This window comes from Lygodium microphyllum, chromosome 5 (assembly GCF_053477565.2).
Source record: "Lygodium microphyllum isolate KBCC chromosome 5, Lygodium_microphyllum_v1.1.10, whole genome shotgun sequence".
Lineage (NCBI taxonomy): Eukaryota > Viridiplantae > Streptophyta > Polypodiopsida > Schizaeales > Lygodiaceae > Lygodium > Lygodium microphyllum.
Genome location: NC_141139.1, coordinates 58,276,432 through 58,299,049, shown reverse-complemented (window position 1 = coordinate 58,299,049; position 22,618 = coordinate 58,276,432).

The window sequence follows — 22,618 nt, the reverse complement described above, 5'->3', positions numbered from 1 at the left end:
TGAAGATTTTTATTGGCCGCATATGGATGCAGATGTATCTAATTTCGTTTCTGAATGTTTGATTTGTCAAAGAATAAAGAGACATCATGGTAAACAGTATGGATTATTAATGCCTTTATCTATTCCATCTAAACCTTGGGAACATATTTCTATGGATTTCATTACTGGTTTACCAAATACTAAATCTAACCATGACATGATTTGGACAATTGTAGATAGATTTAGTAAGCAAGCATATTTCATTGCATGTAAGAAAACTTTAACAGCGTCACAAGCAGCACAGTTATTTTTGAAAACTGTTTTTACTAACCATGGATTGTCAAAAGTGATTATTTCAGATCGAGATTCTAGATTTTGTAATAATTTCTAGATTACACTGTTTGCAAATCTAGGCACAAAGATTGATTTCTTATCTGCATTTCATCCAGAAACAAATGGACAAACAGAAGCCACAAATAGTACCATTTTAGATCTTTTACGTGTATACACTATCTCTAAACCTCAGACATGGGATACTCATTTGCATTTATTACAGTTTGCATATAACAATACACCGCACACATCTACAAAGAAAGCACCTTTTGAAGTCATTTATGGATATAGATTATCTACACCTGTTGCATCTATGTCTAACAGAATTCAGAGTGCTGATGATATTGCTACTATGCATAATAGTATTTTTGATGAGGTTAAGGATATGATTGCTAAAGCCCAACAATCATATACCAAACAAGCCAACAAGAAAAGACAAGCCATGAATTTCAAAGTTGATGATTATTTTTGGCTTAGAATAGAAAAGTGTAGACTGCAAAGTGTAGATAGACATCCAGTTGTCAAATTAGCTCCTAGATTCTATGGACCATTTAGAATCATTCATAAGATTAATGATAATGCATTCAAGTTAGAATTGCCATCTCATTGGAAAATTCATAATACATTTCATATTAGTTTATTGAGACCATTTAGAGGCCAATTACCTATCCACCCTGTCTATGAAAACCCACCTTTATTAGAAGAAGAGACTGAAATACTTAAACCAGAAACCATCATAGACACTGACTACATGACCACTAGAACTGGCCGAAGGTATTCTAGATATCTAGTAAAATTCAAGAACCATCCTGTAGAGGAAGCACAATGGATGCACGCTAGAGACTTAAATGCTTTCCCCACTCTGTTAGCTCCACATTGAGCTAATAGCAATTGAGGTCAATTGCTATCTCACCCCTGGGGTATGATGCCAGGAGGCATATTCCACGGTGGATTCCGTGCCACGGTGGATTCCGTGAGGTTTTACGGTGGATTCCGTAAACTTAGATGACCGGGGCTCATACACAAAGAGAATTCTTTGTGCGAGAAGTTGATGGGGACGCCTGTCCTTTTCGGGCGTTTCATTAATTTAGTGTGTACATGGGTGATTCCATAGCGGGTGATTCTGCAAAATGCATATTAAATTAATAAACGTTTATGAGTTTAGAGTGCGCACTCGTAATAAATTAAGGTTAGGATTTATTTCTAACCAGTTGATTTATTTATGTAGCTGAAGACTGCTAGGTATTCACTTTTGTCGGTTTAAATGTATTATTTTACTAACGATTGTGAATGCTTCAGTTGATGTGTAGAGATAGCAGCAGTGGCAGAGGAAAGCATTGGAGTCTAGCGGGTTTTCAACCTTTGGATTATATTTTGATAGGCGCCACGCCTATATTTTGTTATGTCTATTGAGACATCGATTATTTATTATTATTTTGTATGCACCTATGCGTCGGATATGTTATTTCTATTTGGACATTGAGATTGGGCGTGCCAGACTCTATGGGCACCGTCCATTAGCTTTATTTTCCTATTTTTGTAGAAAGCAAACTCAAAAGCTAAAAGCTTGTCATATTTTTGTAATTGGGCTATTATTGAGCATGAAGATTGAAATATACATAAAATACATGCTTTGTGAAGCGCTCACACAAGGCATGGGGGAGATTGAACCCAATTTATCTCTTGTCTCTTGTCGTGCATGCTTTTACATTGTTTTTTGTGCAAAAAGGTAGAGTTCATTGTTCTTGGGGACCTTCCAGGATTCACCACGTGAGCATTCTGCATCCGATCTGCGCACCAATATGCCTATTGGTTCCGGATGTATGTCTTGGGTTATGCTATGATGTATTGATCATTGAGGGACAAATTTGAGCTTGTCATTGAATCTAGATGATTTTGGAAGCTTGATCTTATTTCAGCCCGCACTTATTGACATTGGTATATGCTTTGACAGTGATGCTTCTTGGGTTTATGCATACCTGTTGCCTACGGCTTGATGCTCATGTCACGGTTGATTACCCTATGCATATGTTGAGCTTGAGTGCTCACTGAAGCTCCACCTTGGATGCATTTTGGATTATCTGAAGTAGTCTTGGATGTTACTTGGCTTGTCAAAGTTTGGATTGGGATGTATTTGATGTCCTACATGCTTACGGATGCTCTACCGCCTACATGTTTGGGATGTACTATTGATGTATTGTCTTGGACTTATATCATTGGCATTGTATCTTGCCTTGGCTTGAGCTCTTGAGCTTGTACATACGACTTTTGTGCCAGTGGGAGCATTCTTGAATGCTTATCAGGCATTGAGTAGGCAGTACTTTTATGCATTGAGCCGCTACATCCCATTGAGCAGTTACTGACACTTGAGACCTTCTTACCTTTTGGGATGATACATCATATGTCTTGGTTCACTATATGCTTATGAGCTAAGTCTCATTTTTGGATCCGTATCTTTGTGAACTGACACCTACTTGTGTCAAGTTTTGGTAGTGGCAAGAACACTTTGCCCCGTTGACTGGGGGTGTGCCTACTCACTGGCAGATTTTTGTATGACATACTTGTGTGTTGTATTTATGCTTATCGACCATCATATGCTTATGATATGTCCGCATGATGCCAGCTTTGGTCTTGGCAATATCTGATTGCCTTGGGATCCGATTTTGGCACTATTAGCTCTCTTTTACTGAAATTTATTACAGTAAGCATATATGTATGGACTGACATGGATTTTTCATGCTGAGACACTTTGAAATGATGTACTTTCACTAGTACTTGGTGGGCAACAGCTTTGGTTCCACTTTCCTTGCCATTTTTCCTCGATTTTGGTGATTTTTTAGTCATTTTCTGCAGTAAACAGCATGCAGTTTTGAACTGTCTATAGTCTTCTAGTCTGCATTATGGCGAGTTCGTCCTGATCATGCTATTTTCAACATCACTAAGCTTGATGGTATGAATTACTCTTATTGGAAGAGCCAGATTTGGCTGGTGCTGGTACAAAAATCGCAGATCAAATCTTTGAGGTTAAGCGGGCATCCACCTGCAACTATGCCAGATGAGGAATGCCTTGAGCTTGATGAGTTATGAGGAAGAACAGAGTGCATGGTAGTTGTGGAATAAAATCAAGAATCTCTATGACAAGAAAAGTCCAGCGAGTCAAATGTATTGGCTGAAGCAGCTTATGGATCTGCGCATGAAGGAGAATGTGACTATGTCTGCTCACTTGAGCTAGTTCCATGCTATACTCAAGAACTTCGCAGGACATCACTTTTGCGGAGGATGTCACTCCTCTTTTCTTGCTTGGTACTCTTAATGAGTCATGGGATGTATTCCGCACTGCATTATGTGCCTCCACTGCTACCTTGAAATTATTTGATGTTGAGAGTGCTCTTCTGCAGCAGGAAGAGGTTAACCGTAAGAATTTGGATGCCTCTCGTGTGTCTCATGCTAGGACAGTTAGAGGCAGGAATGATGGATATGGAAAGCATGGCAGTGGTAGTGGCCATGGACGGGATTCTCAAAAATCTCGGTCCAAGTCTCGTGGGAAGTCATGTAGCAAATCCCGTGGTATGAATGTAGATGTTACTTGTCACCATTGTGGGAAAAAGGGCCATATTAGGCCACAATACCATGAATTGTGCAATGAAAGGAGCAAAGATAAGGGGAAAGACAAAGTGCAGGATAAGTCTTCTCATCGCAGCATAATGCCTACAAAGTCTAGTGTTAAAATTGAAGAGATCAATGTTATGTAACTTGAGGATGTTGATGATGATGATTATATCCTTGCAGCTTCTTCTAGTGCTTCACAGATGACAGAGATACACTCTACGTATGCACAGTGTTGGCTCTTGGACTCAGGTGCATCCTTTCATGTGACACCTTGCCGAGCGTGGTTTCATTCATACCGCACTGTTTCAGGTACTGTGCACTTGGGTGGTGACAGCTCTCTTGATATTGTGGGCATTGGTGATGTTAGGCTGCAGTTTCCTTCTGGCAACAGTTTTGTTATGCAGGATGTATGTCATGTACCTGCTTTGACACGCAGTCTCATGTCAGCTGGACAGCTTGATGATGCAAGTTATCATGTATCTTTTGGAGACTCTACATGGAAGATCACTCGTGGCAGACTTGTGATTGCGAGAGGTGCCAAGGCTAGTGGTCTGCACCCCTTGATTATATCAACTTCTTCCCTTGATCATGTTTTGTCTGTGGGTTCTATCCTACATGTCTCTTTGGCATGCCCGTTTGGGCCATATGTCTTTGAAGGGAATGAAAATTCTTTCTGGTTTGCAGTACTTACCGTCCCTTGATTATGCATGTTTTGATTCATGTGAGCATTGTCTTTATGGTAGGCAGACTAGGTCTACACATAAGAAGTCTGGTAGGCCACGCATGAGTGAGCCCTTGGCATTGGTACATTCGGATGCCTGTGGGCCCATGCCTTATCAGTCTATGGGTGGTGCAAAGTATTTTATTATGTTCATAGATGATTTTTCATAGAAGGTTTGGGCTTATCCCATTAAGCTGAAATCTAATGTCTTGGCTGTGTTTCAGAGATGGCTTGCATTGGTTGAGAACCAATCTGGGTATAGGCTAAAATGCCTAAGGACAGATAATGGGGGTGAGTGTGTCTCATGTGCTTTTGAGCAGTTATGAGATGAGAGGGGTATTAAGTGTCAGTTGACCACCCCCTTCACCCCCCCCTAGAATGGTTTGGCTAAGCGGATGAATAGAACCATCCAGGAGCATGTACGCAGTATACTTAGCCATGCATGCCTACCACATAGCTTTTGGGCTGAGGCAGTTAGTACAGCTGTGCATGTTATAAACAGATCACCCTCTAGTAGTTTGGATTTCCAGGTTGCAGATGAGGTATGGACTTGAAAACCTCCCTCTTATGCTCATCGCCGTGTCTTTGGATGTGAGGCATTTTGCCATGTGCTTGTAAGGAGGCCATTTGGTTGGGTCGTTTAGTTTCTGACCTTGGTATTGATGCTATCCCTACACTGCATTCGGATTCTATGAGTGCTATTCAGTTAGCCAAGAATCCGGTCTTCCATACGAAGACGAAACACATTGAGGTGAGGTATCACTTCATACGTGGGGTCATTGAGGACAAGTCTGTTGATCTTGTCAAGATCTCAACTGACCAAAATCCTGTAGATCTACTCATGAAAAGCCTCTCTACAGAGCGCTTTGCCTTCCTCAGGAGGTTGATGGGCGTGGGATGAGATGACGTCTTTTCTCATCTTGTTGTACATGTGTACATGTTGAACTGTTCTTTTTCTTTTTTCTTTTCACTCCTCACTGGGGTAGATTCATCTTTAAGTGGGAGGTTGTTGGGGGTAAAGGCGCCTCTGCCTAGCCGCTCGTGTATTACTACATTGATAGTCACTACCATTGCACACTGCAGGTGGCGGGCGCCCGTCACTGTCACTTTATTCTTTATTTTTTTAGTGACAGTTTGAATAAAGGAAAACCCGATCACACATTGTGACTGTTGGAGTTCCCATTTCTAGTCTCTCCCTTTCTTGCTTTTACTCTCCCGCCATAGCTCTCGAGTCCAACCTTTGATCCATCGCTCCCTTTCACTATTTTGTGCAAATTGAATTATATGTTATGGTAGGACCTAGTTTCCACCTTTTTAACTCAAGCAATGCAAAGTTTGGGTCATATCATTTAGCATGAGGTTGGATCGGGCCAATAGACATTGTGTTGGGCTGCGATTGGCTAAAACCTTTGGGCACCATTTCCATGGATTTTTCATTGCTGTATATACAGTTTTTTTAGGGCTGGACAGCTTGTTCACCTACAGGGAATTAAAAATAGCAGTGAATTCCAGCTTATTAGAGCCAAACAACTCAAGAAAGAGTTTAAGAAATGCTCCTAGATTTTTGTGCTGCAATTAAATAAGGAAAATGCATATCAATCCCAAAAAATGCATGATAATTCAGCCCTTAAGGCTCTACTTGCGGAGTATGGTGACTTGTTTCAGTTACCTACAACATTACCTCCCAAGAGAGCGGTTGATCATCCCATTGATTTGGAGCCCCATTCCAAGCCGGTCAATAAACCCCCTTACAAGTTGTCCAAATGTGAAAGAGAAGAAGTGGCCAAGCAGGTCAAAGATTTAGTAGATATGGGATTCATTGAGCCTAGCTCATCCCCTTTTGCATCACTTGTCTTGCTGGTCAAAAAGAAAGATGGCACTTTCAGGATGTGCATTGATTATAGAGATTTGAATAAGATCACTATCAAGAATAGATACCCTAATCCTAGGGTGGATGACCTATTAGATGAGTTGAAGGGAGCTAAGTATTTCACAAAGATTGATTTGAGATCCGGCTACCATCAGATACGCATGCGTGAAGGGGATGAGATAAAGATTGCATTCAGGACCGATCGTGGGCTCTATCACTTCTTAGTCATGCCCTTTGGCTTGACTAATGCACCAGCCACGTTTCAGAGCCTCATGAACAAAATACTTTAGCCTTACTTATTCAAATTTGTATTGGTATTTTTCGATGACATCCTCATTTATAGTCGCTCAAAGGAAGCTCACCTTATGCACATGAGGCAGATATTTGATATACTTAGACAGCATAGACTCTTTGCTAAGGAGACAAAGTGTTCATTCATGCAGAGTGAGGTTGAGTACTTGGGACACATTGTCAGTGAGGCAGGCATTAGAGCTGACCCAAAGAAAGTGCAGTGTGTCAGAGATTGGCCCACACCTGCAAATACTACCTCCTTGAGAGGATTCTTGGGTCTCTCCTCATTTTACCGTGGATTCATTCGACACTATGCCACTATTGCAGCCCCTCTCACTGATAGGCTGAAGAAAGAAGCATTTTTCTGGGATGCATTGGCAGATAGAAGCTTTAATCAGCTGAAAGATTTGCTTACTTCAGCCCCTATCTTGGCATGCCTTGATTTTTCTAGGGAATTCACCATTAAGTGTGATGCCAGTGGGAGAGGAATTGGTGCAGTCTTGCTGCAAGAACATGGAGTCATAGCTTTTGAGAGCCGAAAATGAGAGGGTTATGAATGTCTACGATGAGGAAATGTTGGCCATCCTTCATGCCATCAAGAAATGGCATCATTATCTGTATGGCAGTCCGTTTAGAGTGAAAAACAACCATAGAGTACTCAAGTACTTCTTGTTTGAGTCAAATCTGACTCCGAAGTAGAGGAGATGGGTAGCCACCTTACAGAACTATGACTTTGACATCACCTACACTCGTGGGAAGAATAATGTAGTGGTGGCTGATTCCCTGTCTAGGATGTGGGCATGCAAAGTCTCTGCTATCATGGATTTACATAGTGATTAGATACATGAGCTTCAGGAGGCTTACCTGTTAGATGCTAATTTCAACAATGTATTTTAGAAATTATAGCAAGGACAATGTGTGGAAAACTCTTCGTATCAGCTGAAAAATGGGCTTTTATGGTATAATGACCGAATTGCCATCCAAGTAGAAAATCATGCAGGAGATGCATTCAGCCCCTAAAATTGGTCATTTGGGAGTCTTTAAGACCTATGACAAAATCACTAAAAGCTTTTACTGGAAGGGCCTTTGGAAATATGTGAAAGACTTTGTCTTGGGCTGCGTGCCTTGTCAGCAAAACAAGGACATCACCTTAAAACCAACTGGTTTACTTCAACCATTTCCTATGCCTGAAGGCAAGTGGAGACACATCACTATGGACTTCATTACTGGCCTACGGATGACCAAGAAAGGTTGGGACAACATCTATGTAGTTGTGGAAAGACTCACAAAGGCAACCCATTTCATTCCCACAAAGACTCAGTATAGTGCTTCCCAAGTAGCCAACAAATTCATGGAATATGTTTTCAAATTACATGGCTTACTACAGGTCATTTTGCATGACCGAGATGCTAAGTTTATGAGTAACTTTTGGTGGACAGTTTTCAACTCTATGGGCACTCAGTTAGCCCCTTCCATTGCTTACCATCCATAGATAGATGGTCAGACAGAAAGGGTTAACAAATGGCTGGAAACATACTTGAGGCATTTCTGTCATGATGTGCAGTATGTATGAGACTTATGATTGCATTTGGCTGAGTTTGCCTATAATAACTCTACACATGCTAGCATCGGAATTTCACCTTTTGAGGCCTTTTATGGCTACAAGGTGCCCCTTCCTGTGATTATGTTCAATGATAAATTAAATCCATAAAGCAAAGAAGAATTGGATAGAATACAGGCTTTACTTTAGCAATGTAAAGCTAACTTGAAGAGAGTCCAAGATCAAATGAAGCTTTATGCTGATGACAAAAGACGGGATGTGGAGTTCCAAGAATGCAAATTGGTGCTCTTGAAAGTGCCTAAGTCTAGATATGCCTCCTTAAAGATGGGTCCAACAATAAGTTGACACATAGGTTCTATGGACCATACCGAATTATCAAGAGAGTGGGAGACTTGGCATATCAATTGGCATTACCCCCATCTATGAAGATCCATAATGTGTTCCATGTGAGTTAGTTGAAGCCCTTTATTGGCTCAGCAGTGGACTATGTTGAGGAACTCCCACTGATAGATGAAGAAGGCATCATTCAATACATACCTAAAAAAGTCATAGGACAAAGGCTTCGCTCTCGCTCGATCATGGAATACTTGATTAAGTGGCAAGGTTTATCACTTGAGAAAGCTTCTTGGAGGCTAGCTTCAGTTTTGGAAGAGTTCCCATACCTTTTAGGATCAGATTTGGCTGAAATCTAGCTAGTTATGGCCCTATTTTCTCCCAGACAGATAGCAGACAGCACTCTGTTTTAAAACAGATTTTATTCTACACTATGGACAGCCATGCACACCATACATGGGCTGAAAGTACTTCTCGAGAGCTCCGTTTTGATGTATAGCACACCCCGTTCGGAGCCTCCTATAGAAAGTTATGACAGATTTACTACAACAAGGTCCTGTAGTAAACAATATGATGTCCACTATCTGCAGCACACATTTACTCCAGATATTTGGGTTAAAAACTCATGTTTATAACTCCCCAATAAGACCCATGTATCATATATATCCCATGGCCCATCATACACAATAATACCTCTTCATTCATCAGTATACCCTTGTAATAATATCGCAGAGTAGTACTCTGATCAGCCCCTCCCAGTTACCACACATGCCCCAAATTGTTTTTTAGGGCAAAAACCTTCGGGTGGGGATGGAATGTAAGAGAGGGGGATTTAATAACAGGAAAATACTAGCTACACTGGTTGGTATATAAGATGAGAGACTTAATTTTTCATTATCACATAAATATACAAGTCTTCTTTCTCCTTCACCTTGCTCTCCAAGCTTTCATATCTTCCTTCCCTATCTTCTAGTCTTTCTTTCTCTATTTCTAACCTTTCTCTCTCCTCGTAACTATCTTTCTCTCTCTTCTGCTCTTCTTCTTCTTCTTCTCTATATTCTTCTCTCTCCTCTTTCTCTCTCCCAATTCCTCTCCTTGACAAATTCATCTTAGCATAGCAATGTCGGGTGTAGAGTAGTTGAAAATCATGCCCATGTGGAAAACAATCAGTTTCTACCACTATGGAAGCACCTATAAAGTATTCACAATCACACTTTAATGCTGTTACAACTCCCCACAATTCCCTTTTTACTTATGCATACCTTCTTTGACGTTCATTGAGAACTTTTGCCCAAAAAAAAAATTCATACCTGTTACCTTCAAGATCCCCTTGGCCAACAGTCCATCCTATCCCAATGGGACTTGTATCCACTGTAAGGATGATGGGTTGACCATTTGAATAATCAGCCCTTTTGAGAGTGGGGGCTAAAATTAACAGCCTATTTACTTTATGCATAGTGAGAGTATGCTCATTACCCCAATAGAATCTTTGGCCTTTTCTTAATAATTGATAAAGATTTTCAGCTACATGAGCAAAATGTGGTATCCATATGAGATAGAATACACATGTGCCAAGAAATCTTCTCACCTCTGAAACATTTGTACATTTTTATTGCATTCTGTTGATGGCATCTATCTTGATTGGAGAAGGTTTGCGTCCATAGGGGCTACATAGATAACCGACCACTAGGACTTCTTCTACTCTAAAAATTGACTTAGCTTCAGAAAGGGTAAGATGCACCTCTTCTAGCCTTGTCAAAGTCCTATCACACTCATGAATATGGTTAACTACAAATGTCCCATAGCCATCTTCGTCAAGCTCCTCATTCTTTTCATTGACTTCACATCCCTTGATAGGTACATCATCAAGAAATGGAAGAGTAAGTTGTGGAATAAATTCCCTTAAGACTTTGTGCATGGCATTCATCATATGGGCTACGGAGTTTGTTGCACCTTGTGGTAGAGTGCACATGGGGACCAATCCAAGAGGTGTCTTGATTGTGGTAATGTCTTTCTAATGAAAGCTGAAATCGGTCATATCCTGAATATAGGTTGCCCATAGAATAAATTGCTCTACCTGCAAAAGCTTCAGCAAACTCATCAACAATTGGACCCGAACCAACATTTTGGATTGTGTCACGATTAATAGGCTGTAGATCTTGAATGAATCGTAAAGATCCATTTTTCTTGGGCATAGTAAACCATCGGTTTGAGTAGGGTGCTGGAGAATGTTCTAAAATATTCATTCTGATCTTTTCATTTAGAGGTTCCAGTAATTTGGCAAAATGCACCCTTGGAATATGAATAGGCTTGAGGTTCCAAGGCACATGTGGGACCGTAACAATGACCATAGAAGCCACAATATTTAGATCCACACAACCTATTTCACTTGGTTAAAATGCAAAAGCTTTTCCATGTTTCATTAGCATTTGCATAAAAGAATGTTTCATCTCCTCTTCTTCTATTTTCTTCAATCAAGACTTCTTTATGATTGACATCAGCCAAATGTGCAAAGGCGGAAAAAGAATCTACCAATTCTTTCCAACCAGTTATTCCTCGAATGCACTGACTAGCGTTAGCCAAATCTTCTTTGGCTGCTTAACCACGTTCCATTTGATCTAGTGCCTGCATCCATACTTTAGATTGCACATTAGATTTACATGCTTTCAAACTTGATTTAGTTGGCTCTATTTGTAGCCCATAGTAGCTGCATCGATTGCTGCATAGGCATTCTTTACAACTAAATCTTCTAATCTTTTCTTCATTCCACCATTGCCAAAATTTGTCTCCAGTGGAAGACCAGTTTCAATTGCATGGATTTTTCCATCTTTCCAAAAGATGAGCTTCTATGCTTCAGCCTCACGGAAGGCAGAACACTCCTCTTATCATGTTGTTGGCTGTCGCACCAAATACAATGCCTCTTAAAGCCTCCTCTCATGGGTCTTTGAGTTGATGATCATCCTCGTTCTTTAGCTTTGATATCCAGCTTCTCTACTTTGGAACTAATTTCTGAAAGATTCAAATGAAGGTCACGCATGCTTTTAATAAGTTCATCCATGACATTATTTTAAGAAGGAACAGAAGAAGAAAGAGTTGGTTGATTAGTTAAAGGAATAGGGAATTCGGAAGGTGAAACAAGCTCCATCAATGGAGTTGTTGAAGTTGAAGTAGAGCCCAATCTTATTTGCATCCGCTCTCTTCGAGCAATCATGTTAACTACATCAGTAACATCTGTCCATGTAGTCTTGACTCCTGATTTGGATGTAGCATCTTCCAGGCAATCAACAAGCTTTTCTTGCATAATGGGATCTGCAGCCTTAAGGAATAATTCAATCTTTTGACCTTCCATACTTTGTTGGTCTTCAACATCAAGTTGTCCAAATTTACTTTCAAATTCATGGTATAGAGTTGTTGCAGCTAAACCTTTGTTGGGTTTTTCAACCCATTCCATGAAACATTTCTTCGTCATAAGGCCAGAGTCTTCTAAGAATAATTCTTCGCGTAGGGCTTTTTTGAATGCAGCCCAATCCACATCTTGTTGGAAAAGACCATGGATTCTTTCTTGAAGACCATGCTTGGCTAGACTGGAAAAATAATGGCTCCATGCATGTTGCGATACACCAAAGAAGAGCATTTTCTCAACATACAAACGAATGAAAACAGAGACATTTCGACCATTAAATTTTTTTAATTCACACCAACTTCTTCTAGGGCCTTGATAGCTGTGGAATCAATCTTCTCTTCTTCTTGCCTTTGTTGTTGTTGTGTAACATTTGGATTTGTTGTTCTTGAGTCTGTTGCAGTATGTGCACCAATTGTTGTAGAGTATCTCCTGAAGAATCCCCCATCTTGGAGTTCTCTTACACCGACCTTTGCGTTGGGTTCACCAATGTCGCAGTGCGTAGGGTTGAAGGTCACCACAAGGGTTTGGCAAGAGAAGAATGTATGGGGGTTCAAGAGCTTAGACTCCAGAGATGGTAGAGATAAGAGAAGGGTTGAAGGTTTCAAGCCAAGTTCTTTGAAGATAAGTGACAGCTGGGTGAAGGTAGATTCAAGGAGAGGAGTAGACGGAAGAGAAGGGGTTCAAAGAGATTGAAGATGTAGAAGAATACTTCAAAAATAATTAGAAAATATAGAAGAATACTAATAGAGATGAAGCCTATCAGTTTCTTTTAGCATTATGAGAAAATATAACTCTAATAGACAAAAACATGTACAAAATAATACCTTCATCTATGCTTCTCAGATTGCCAATCTGCTCCTTCCAATGGCTCCGAAAGGGGGGTTAAATATTAGGACACCTGACCAGAATCTTGCTAGATCACTCCTTCTTCATCTCCCACATTCGGAGTGCTGTTCACTGCCTGAGAACAATGATCGCGCGTCGTGGAATTTTGTTAATCTCTCTTTTTACATAAAATCCTCTCAAATTAGCTGAAAGATGCATGCTTTCTTTTATATGTCATCATAATCTAGAAGTTGTCTATAGTTTTGTAGATGTTTTTACAAGAGATAATATCTAGAATATTAAAAATTGACTAAAATCTAATATTTTTAAACCATGGACACTAACACTAATGTCTAAAATGGTATTGGCTCTCTAAAACTAAAAGGAAGCCACACTCTAGATTTTTTACACGGTGTGGGCAAAGCGACACGAAAAATTTGATGAACATGGGTTGATTTGGCTATGGTTTTACATCTCATAGTGCCTCCTATCCTATAGGTTTGTGAGCTTGAATGCACTCTTGGTTATATCATTGAATCTCATTGTTTGAATGCATTGAGTTAGTTGGACATTGTTAGATCTATATTGTGTTTGGGGGATCTCATAGTTGGTGTATGTATATGCTACTCTCCTGTTTGGGATTGCATCTATGTCTTTGAAATCTTTGGGTCTCTTAAAGTACTTGGTATCTTGGTGGTTTGTGCTCTATTTTGCACTACTAATCACATTGTATATCCTAGTTGGTACTTGTATATTCTTGGAAGTGGAAACTTTGTCTTTTACTCACTTAGCCGTAGTTATACATTCATTTAATGCATTTTTATCACTAACAATTCTAAAAGTCTAGTTTTTGAGAAGTTCTTTATAACAAACACTTATTGTAAGCACTCTATAACATCTATATCTTACTTAATACTCTAACTCTTCTAGTTCATTTTGGGCTAATTGTAGATCTATTTTATTGCTATTGTAGGAGCATGTGTGCTTCATGGTGAACATGTGGGGGCTAATGGGCACACTCTTACTCTTTTCAGAGCTTGAATGTGCTCATCATAGACTAGCTCTCACCTAGTCACTCGTATGTCGATTGAAACAAACCATTGTATCGAGTGTAGGGTTATGTGCCTCCTACCAAGAAGGTTGCAAGGCTTGGATTGATGATCTAGGTGAGCACTCCATTGCCCCTCAATCCTCTATGGCCCTCATTACATAAGAGAAATCATGTTGATCATGAGAAAGTACTAAAGAGGAGACTAGAGGTTTTACTTTCCTTATCTCTCACCGTGCACTCTCTTGCTCTTCCTCAGTCTCACACACACTCTCTCTTATGTAGTAAAGTAGAAGAGCAAAGTTTGATCACAATAATAATCATTTCCATTCAAGCTCGATTGTTACTTTTATAAATGAGTTCTAGGGTTAGGGTTTCCCCTTTCCCTTGGGCAGCTTGCCCAAATTTTGGCTAATTGACCAGTCTTCTCCCTTTTCCACACTTTTAGTACCTTTTCCTATGCTACTGTTTGACAATTTTGTAGGAGAAGACCTAACTCTCGAAACATTATTACAATTCTTTGAATACTTGATAAACATTTTCAAAATTTATGTATCTGCAAGTTCTAATTTTCTCATGTTTCTAAACCTGTTAACACTTACTCCTCTCCTAATGGAGTGCTAGTCCCATGGCACTCTCTCTCTCTCTCTCTCTCTCTCTCTCTAGCTAGTGGAAAAAATGAGGCTTTTGGAGGGTATTGGAATGATGAATATAGTAGTTCTGATGTAGAGGATACTTAGATGATGATGTTGAGGGTTGGATAGGGTGGAGACAAGAAGGGTTGTGGAGGTCCAAGATAGGCAAGTTTGGATGACGAGGTAGATGTGGGCCACTGATGTTGATGGGTCTTTGAGCCCTCTAAGTACCTGTCATTTTGTCGTGCACTCCCTACGGAGTGTGACTACCTATTAGTGATGTGTAATTCTTGTGTAGTGGAATTAGGGGATGGGTGGAGTTCCAACTAAACTTGAAGCATTGTTCCACACTTGAGGACAGTTCCTTGATTTTTGTGTCATGTTAACTTCAAGGAGACAAGTCTACCAAGCAAGCTTGGGATGTCCTAACCTTGATGTGCCCTCAATTTGAGATGTGGGGGAATGGGCTAGGGGATGGATCCTAGGTGTTGTGAACATGGTCCTGTGCTTCTTTTCCTTTCTTTTCCTTTCTTTATTTTTTTCTTTCTTCTTTGAAAAAAATAGATATAAAAAATAAAGGGTCAGAACTATAGTCTCGTAAATAGGCACACTATTGAGGAATTGGCATGAACACATGTTGAAGGCATCCCATGCTAACCATGTATTCTTTCAATGAAGATAGTAGTTCAAGGGTGACATAGAGTAGAAGGGATGTGTACATAGTGCAAATCAACTATCCACCATATCCTCTAGTAGCTAAATACAATATGGAGGCAATAGTGTGGCTTGAAGATGAAGTCATATCATTGCCACCAAGTCGATTCTTATGTTTACATAAAAAAAACTGAGAGAGAAGTTGCTCTTCATATGGCATGATTGGCTAGCAGAGTAGAGTAATGAGGAGTCGAAGCTAGTTGCAGTTAGTTGTAAGTGTTGATAAAAGAAGAATCATGGAAATTAGTAAGTCTTCTCACAAATATGGTAAATGATGGGACGAGGTCAAGTGGTTGGAATACGTAGGCCTTCGTTTTGGCAATGGCTCCCTTATATTGGGGATTTTGGAAAAGCTATACACTACAACAAAAAGGCTCCATAGACGTGCTTGTAGACGCAATATTTGAATTGTGAAAAAAAAAGTCGGGCGCGTTTATTAACGCGTCTACAAAATCGCGTCTAAAAGCGCGCTTATAGTCAAAAGTAGATGCACACTTAGACGCGCCCATAGACGCGCGTATAAACGTGCTACGTAAATATATAATCATATTTATAAAAAAGTGGATATATTCATATTGTGCGTCTATACATGCGTGTATCTACGCGTCTAAAACCACATTTACTCTGAAAGTTTTTGACGAGAATAGACGTGCATTTATCCTGCAATTTAGACGCGCTGATAGACGCGCAAAACAGAGGTATGAAAAAAAAACCAGAGAGCATGTGGCTTTGTAGGCCACATGCTCTCTGGCTTTTCCCCCCCCCATCAACATCAAATTGTATACTTAGGGAAAACAGAGAAAGATTATTTCGAAGATTGGATATTGAAAACAAAACAATGTATGTAGCACAGAAAATTTCATATATATAGATGAAACGTTTTTGCATTATGAGTTCTAGTGCTTGTGACGTCATGATCGCAAGCACTAGCTGAAAGTAATACATATCAAAAATGAAAATTACAAGCCAAGGGGAGGCATGCATGCATGAGGCTCCTTTATATCTCCTCAGAAGAGGCATCATCATTGCTACCACCACCGCTGCCTGTGCCGCTGCCATTGCCACCACCGCTACTGCTAGTCCCCCCTTTGCTATCCTCAATTGCATCAGGGTTTGGCTACACAAAGGATTAAAGTATATAAATACCATTACAAATAATAAATCATATTGATCTATACTTTTCATGTAAAAAATAAAACATACCTCTTCTTGTGGTGGAATCGTCATGGCACGATTATATTGCTCCTCCGTGATGAGTCCCTCCTCGTAGAAATGCTGCCAAGTGGACGCCCGGTTATGACCTCGATGGTAGCCTACCTCTCTAGGAGTAGGCATCCTACCAACGATATGGAACTACAAAACAATTTGAACATACAATGTATTAAAACACACTACATAATGAAGTGAAACAAATTACAAAATTTAATTTTAAAAAAAATCAAATAATACTTACAAACTCAGCCTCCCATGACTCCCTGCCACCCGATCCATAATGCGACGATCCCATGGTTGCCATCTGGATACGTCGCGCCTCTGCATGCTGGCGACTTGTCATTTTCTTCGTTGCTCTCTTCTTGGCCTCTTTCCACTCCTTGCGGTGGCAATTGGGTGGTTGGCCATATCCAGGGCGCCCCTGCTCTTGTCTCCACAATGACTCCTTGGCGCGCGTCATAAGGTGAGACCTCTTGTTATGAAGCGCGTCTCTCACCTTTGACCATCCCCAATCATCTGAGAATCGTGAATTCTTGGGATTAGGGTACCTTTTATGTACTGTCCGCAGCACCTCTTGCCACAAACCATTTTTTTGGTGCTTCAAGGGAATCATGCAATCTTTGTATGTGGCATGCATGACACTCCTCAAGTAGGCTATCACTTCTCTCCCCTCGAAGTCATGCAAGATACCACCAACATCAGTGATAGAGTAGTATATTTGTGGAGGCTCACCTCTCTCATTTTCCGGTGAGGGTGATTGAGAGCCACCACCTAGGCAACCCCCACAAAGCCCTCGACCTCCTTGTCCTCCTGCACCACTCTCCCTCCTCCCTCGATGTGCACTATCCTCTACCTCACTCGATACACGTGCCTCTGCAGATGTACATGCTTTGGCTGATCCATGTACCTCAGCTGATCCCTGTGTAGGCAAAGATGTGATAGGTGTCCCAGACATCACACTGAAAACCTCATCTGCAGTAGGAGGGCGACCAAGATAATTGGTCATCTCCCCCATGAATTGCTCCTTGTTGAATGGGATGTTGGAGGATCCATGATTCCACATCTACACAAAAAAAATCATATTACCCTGTGTAGATAAAACATATTACATACAACGTCTATACCTGCGTCTCTGTGCGCGTCTATATCTGCGTCTCTGTGGGCGTCTGTCAGCGTGTGTATCCTCGCGTGTACACTGCAGAGCACACGTGCTCAAAGATGCACCCTCAGAGAAATGTTTTCCGCATCTATAACTGCGTCTACACTGGGATGTAGATGCGCTATCATACGCGCTTGATCGGATGATTTTAACAAACGACTGCCATTATTGATTTACAAAATGCAATACATAATGAAATCACAAATCCTAAATACACAGACAGAGCAGAGAGAGGAAGATAGAAAGAAAGAGAGAGAGAGAGAGAGAGAGAGAGAGAGAGAGAGAGAGGGAGGGAGAGAGAGAGAGAGACTCACCTTGGGTGTTTGGTGTGGCGGGTGGTAGTGCTTCTTCCTTCTCCTTCTTCCTCTTCTTGGTAAGTTACCCTCCCTTGATGCTTGCTTCCTTGCTTGCTGCTTCTTCTTGTTCTCCTCTCTCTTGTTCTCTCTTTCTTCCTCTCCTTGGCTTTTCTTTTTCCCTTCTTGTGTGTTTGAAATGAAAGAAGAGGTGAGTCATGAGGAGGTGAGGCATGAAAAGACTAGGTGAGGCATGAAGAGACTGCATATTGGCTAAACTCAAGCTTCAGAACCGCAAAAAACGTAGGAAAGGAAATGCGTAGTTTGAAAAGAAATGATTTAAGTATGATTTGAATTTTGACGTGTGCGTCTAGTTTTGCGTGTATAAGCGTGTCTATTTGCGCGGATATATAGACTCAAAAATCGCGTCTATTTACACGCACATTTAGACGCACCTATAGACGCAGTGATAGACGCGCCCCACTTTGCGCGTCTAACATGTGCGTCTATGCCTCATTTCTGTTGTAGTGATACCTTGCATTCTCTCCTTCTATATATTCCTTACCATATCCACAAGGGTAGGGGCAGTGGAGTGGATTCACCTTTTTGATATTGCTTGATTAGACAAATGCATGCAAATGTATTTTGGCAATTTCCAAGATGGGGTGTCTGCATTCTGGTTGTAGTGGCCATGCTTTCTTGGCTTCATGGTGAGATATCTACTTTTTCTTCTTGTGATCTAACAAGATTCATTGAAAGTTTTTACATCTAGTTGCAATGCCCACTTTTTTGCTGTGTTGTTACTACCGTAATGATTACTCATATTGTACATAGGGTGAGTGGCTCCTTGAACTTATTTCTCTCATCCACCTTGAAGTCAAAAACCACTATATTTTTTGGATTATTCTTGTGCTTGGTATTTTTGCACTCCTTCCTTAAGATTTACTTGCTATGTATCAACCAGAAGTTCTAAAGGAAGGGAACAATTGATACACTTATGAGGATGTGCTCACAATTCCTTAATCCTAGCTTCATAAGCTTATTTTTATTCTAGGGTCTCTTCAATTGGTTGTTCCACTAGCTCTCCAAAGTGGGTAGGTTGGTGGGAGGGGTCATAGCAGTTGGTGGTTCCAAGGTAAGTGGGGACTTAGGGGGAGAAGATTATTCATGTATCTCTCCCATCCTTTCTATTTCCTATTCCTTGTATTTCTTTTGCAATAGGTCTCTTATGACCTCCTATCTTATTGAGTCGAAGGTTAACAAGCATTGTTCCTTGACTTGCTCCATTCCCTCCAAGATACTTTGCACATGGGTCTTAAGCATGTTGCAAATCTTGGACTCTAGTATGCATGCTTTAGTACCTACCTCTTTATATATTTTCTATTATTTGACAAGGATAAACTTATAAGCATCTAGGTAGATCTTATACTATGCTTCTTGATACATGGAAAAGTGTAAGTCATTAGACTATTTGAGGAGAATTTTTTCTTGTTGTCTCAAGGCTTCTTTTTCCACAAAGTCTACAACCTTTTCTAACTGACTAATAATGGTCTATTGTTTAGGGAATCAAACGTTGTTTTTTATTGCTCTCACTCTTGCAAGTGTGATCGGCGATTTCTTTCTTATTGTTGCACCTTAGATTTTTCTTGGAAAATCACCATTTTACTTTCAATGAGTGCATGGCTCAATTGTAGGTTTTCTTCCTTAAGCCTTTCATTCTCCATTTGGCATGCTTTGTAGGTCATTTACACTTTCTCAAGTGTGTTATTAGTGTTTTGGAGGATATTCTCTTTACACTTGAGCTCTTTTTAAGGTGTTACTTCCCTTTGATTGGAAAATTTTATTTCCACCTTCAAGGCACTCTTGTCTCCTCCATTTGTTTCTTGAAATTGTTCCTTTATGAAATTTTATTTTCCGGCCAAACTTTTTGGAATTCTACTTTCAGGAACTCCTTTTCTTGTAACTCTTTTTGGATGTCTTCATCCCAAATGGCTTTGATCATGTCAAGTTCCTCTCTTTTTGCTTGGAGTCATACTTCCTTCTCCTTGAGCTACTCTTGTGGTTATGCCACATGTGTCTCCTTTTCTATAATGAAGATCCTATAGTATTCTTGTGACTCATCTAGCTCTTCCTACAAATCATGTTCTTCTTTAAGCACATTATTCTTTTCCCTCTTTAGACGTCTTCGCACATAATATTTAAGATGTCTATTCCTCCTCCTTTGCCATGTCATTCAAGATGGTTGTGAGCACTTCCTCTAGACTCCCCATACTGCTCCTTCTCTTGGTGATTTTTTGTAGTGGTCTCCTTCTTGGTTTTTGCTTTGACGAGTTCAAAGACCTGTGCTTACAAGTGATCCATGTTTCTTTGCATGTCGAGCAAGAGGGATGAAGGGATAGGTTCTTCATCTACCATCCCCTTGACCTTACTGGAATGGGATTCTCCCTTTTCAAGAGCTATCATATTCATGACTTGTTCTTAGAGGAAGATCACTAGTAGTGCCTAGATATCCTTAGTGAGATCCTCCCTCTCTTGTTATGCGCGTGTGACTTTCAATTTTCAAATTTAGACTTGGAGATTTTGGCTACCATATCAAACATCCTTTGTTCCTCCTTAATAGTTGTGTCTTCTCTTGGTCTCTTTCATTTCTACTCTTTTTCCTTTTCTTTTGCTATAGAGTCACGATGTAAGGAACCAAGCATTATTTTTTGATGAGGTACTACAAGTTGGGCAACTAGAAAGTGAGTAAGAACCAATCCATAGTTGATGATTGTATTCTAGGCCTCTATGCAACTCCATTTGGAGGGTATATACTTTTTGAAAACCTTATGAGCTCGTACCAAGGGCTCCAAAATACACTCCAACCATAGTGCACTCAAATCGTGGTTCATTATATTCCCTACCATGATATCCCCCATGAACCATTTTGAAACTCTTAGTAGGCTAAAGGCTCGAGGAAGTTACTATATGTATGTCCTCTATATCATGTGCATTCAAGGCCTAATTGTAAATATCCTTATCTGTGAATTTTTCCTAAATAAAACATAACCCTTTTCTATTCAATCTGTAAATAAACCCTATATATTACACCCTTCTGTATGTAAAAAATGTATAAAAATGGTATTTAAAAAATACCTTATTTTGAACCCACATGATGCACACATATATTCATAAGATACTTACCCGAGGCTAGAGGTTGGCTTATTATAAGTGAACAGGTAGTGGACTAGTGCACTAGCCATCAATTATTAATCTCCTAGTTTTGTAAAGAGCATTCCCTTTGTTATCACCAAAGAAAAGATGGTTTTGCCCTCATTAAGGGGATCTTTGATTAATACTAGTACATTTCCAATCACTTGTTGTTCTAATTCTTATAGGCCAAGGAAATAGATCATGAACAAATTCTTTTTCATAGAGGAAAATTATTTACTATGCTTTTTTTAGAGCAATTTTACCAACAACTTAATTCTTGCATCTATTTTATAATTGAAATTCATAGCTCACTTATCACCTTACCACTTTTTATAATAAAAATTGTTACTTGTTTTGATTTTGGTGCCTATTGGGTTGGGGGTCTTGGTAGGTTTCTTATCGATGGTTTATCATGTGATCATTAGTCATAGTCTCACTGGTCTATTCATGGATCAACACACTAGTTAGTCAGACTTGTCTAGATGTTGATTATTGGTATGGTCTCCCTCCTTCCTACAAAAATGTGGAAAGTATCCCAACTTACGAGAGTTGTCAAGTGTGTGTGACCATAAAAGATTTTAAGATAGTTTTGTATGGTACAATGTTATAGGTATATATAAAGGATAAAATTTAGTTGTGTACAAGAGAGGGTTTGAGAATCCACCGGTCACAGAAGTTGGGGTTGTGTTCCAGTCTAGCTAGAGAGTCCAAGTCAATCAGCCAAACTAGAAGCTCAGAAATAAATGAAGTGAGATCATCCAAGAGTGATGATCCATTAAATTGATTGGCAACATGGAGTTCTTCTTCTATCGAAAATTTATCAATGAGGGGGTGATGTAGCAACTCTTGAGGTGGAGACAAGGCACAAACTTTGATGATGGCCTAGAGAGACATGGGCTTGCAATAAGTTGGATCATGCTTTAGAAAAATCACAATATCTTAGTGCTCTATAGTTGTAACCATCTTACTGCCAAGTATGGCTTCTTCATTGCAAAGAGTAAACTATTTATTTAGGAAGTGAATTGAATATTTTCATGATTATTGTATGTTGGAGATAACACTTAAGTTCATGAGGAGTGTGTATTTCTTATAGGAGGGAAGTAGGAGGCATTCCATTAATTGATCTTGGTGGATCTATTGTGATAAATTCTCTAGAATGATGATGCTTTTGTCAGAGATGCTCATGCTCCTCCCATGTAGGAGACTAGTGGTATGCTAATGAGAGCATGTCAGTGTATGCTATGCCTAAGTCCATGATGGTAAAGAGTTTGGCAAAGGTTCAAAAAAAGTGGTGTCCAGGAAGACGAATTTCTCAATAAGAGGCTTTTGTTGTGGACATCCATTTGATATATGCATTGGTATTGTTGGGATCTAGGAATATGGACTGAGGGAGGGTTTAGAGTGGGCTAATCTAGTATGTCATTGAGGAGGAAATGGTCA